Genomic DNA, 1,506 nt, shown 5'->3' with positions numbered 1-1,506 from the left:
AGTTTCCAAGACTGTAAATCTTTACGGACTGCCACATCTTTCTTCCCTGGAGGGGCTAATGGGTTTCGAACTGCTGACCTTTAGGTTAGCAGGCGAGTGCTTTTAAGCACTGTGCCACCAGGGTTCCTCAAGAAGTGTGTCAGTTGATTAACAAAAGAAAAAACGTGGGGGCATTACAGATAGCAAGAACTGCACTGTTGAAAAGTATGGAATTAATAATAAATAGCTCCCATTGAATGAATGCTTACCCTATGCGCAGAATTTTGTCCTCACAACAACCCGTGGAAGTAGATGTTATTATCCCTATGCACAAAAAAGGGTGTGCGCTAATCATAAAACTATTGATTGGCAGGGATAGATTTGAAAGTGGGGTTGTCAGATTCCAAAGCCAAGGCTCTGGTTCCAACATGTACAAGTATGAAGTACTGAACAGGTATGAAGTAGCACGGTGCTGTTGGAAGAGGGAAATGGCCAGCGATGAAGCCGGAAATATAGGCACTCACTCTCGCTCTCTTTACTGTGGAGCAACTTGGGCAAAGGACGATTGGACTGGAAATTGAGGTATCAATATAAATCCATGATTCCGAATAAATATGTGTGTGTGTATCTCTATCCCAGCTCTCTCTACTGAGAAGGCCTAGACGAGAAGCAATGACACACCAGGCCATGTTCAACGATGGGTCAACAAGGCTTCTGGTATGCTCCCGCCCTCCCAGCTGGCTTCTCCGCCACATTCCATCGCCACCTCGCGGCAGATCTGGTGCCCTTCACCTGCCTCCGCCTTGTGCACAGTGCAGCGACACCCTCAGCTCCTGCGACGCCTTCGGGAGAAGGCCACTGCACCCACCACATCGGCCGCCATTAACTCCCCAGGAACGCCGGGAACCGGACGCAGAGCGGAAGAACCCCTGTGGGCGGTGCCCGTGACCGCAGAACTGAAGCCCGGAGCGGCGGGCGGGGCCTTGGCGCTGCCCCGTTTCTCATTGGAGCTTATCGCTGCCAGTCGCGGCCTCCGTCCCCGCCCTCTCCCAGCCAGCCGTCAGATAAATGGCGGGCGGGGCGGGGCGGCGACTTCCGGTTGGGAGAAGAAAGTTGGGCCGAAGGAAGGGCCGCGAAGAGGGAGGAGGAGGAAGAGGAAAGGCCGGGCGGCGGTGGCTGTAGGTTGTGCGGCGACGGCAGCTCTCCCCCGGGCGGACGATGGACAGCCAAGGCAGGAAGGTGGTGGTGTGCGACAACGGCACTGGGGTAAGCGCCCGGAGGGGAGGCCGCGGCGGGCACAGGCGTCGGAGGGATGTGCGGGGGGGGTACGCGGGCCCTTAGTGCCCGGGGCCCGCCTCTGGGCCTGGCCTGGCAGGGCGAAGGGGCGCGGGCCGACGCTTCCCGCCTCCGCGGACTTGAGGAGCGGGCGGGCCGAGCCCTCTTTTCCTTGGAGCCCGCCACCTCTACAGCCCTCCTTGTCAGGGCGGTGGGCGAGGCCAGCGGTGGACTGGGATCCCACCTGCTGCC

At 58.2% G+C, this 1,506-nt stretch overlaps 2 long non-coding RNA genes across 2 annotated transcripts in view; one reads left to right on the top strand and one right to left on the bottom strand.

Moving 5' to 3' along the window:
- Positions 1-887, bottom strand: part of LOC111820963 (uncharacterized) — a 13,039-nt gene extending 12,152 nt beyond the window's left edge. Inside the window, exon 1 of the long non-coding RNA XR_002824455.1 lies at positions 772-887. This is a non-coding gene — a long non-coding RNA (uncharacterized LOC111820963). The remainder of the gene's footprint in view (positions 1-771) is intronic.
- Positions 888-1,079: 192 nt separating this feature from the next.
- Positions 1,080-1,506, top strand: part of LOC111820961 (uncharacterized) — a 12,039-nt gene continuing 11,612 nt past the window's right edge. The window contains exon 1 of the long non-coding RNA XR_002824454.1: positions 1,080-1,245. This is a non-coding gene — a long non-coding RNA (uncharacterized LOC111820961). The remainder of the gene's footprint in view (positions 1,246-1,506) is intronic.

Source organism: Trichechus manatus, unplaced genomic scaffold (assembly GCF_000243295.1).
Source record: "Trichechus manatus latirostris isolate Lorelei unplaced genomic scaffold, TriManLat1.0 scaffold00004, whole genome shotgun sequence".
NCBI classification, from domain to species: Eukaryota; Metazoa; Chordata; class Mammalia; order Sirenia; family Trichechidae; genus Trichechus; species Trichechus manatus.
This window is presented reverse-complemented; position numbering and strand designations above follow the sequence as displayed.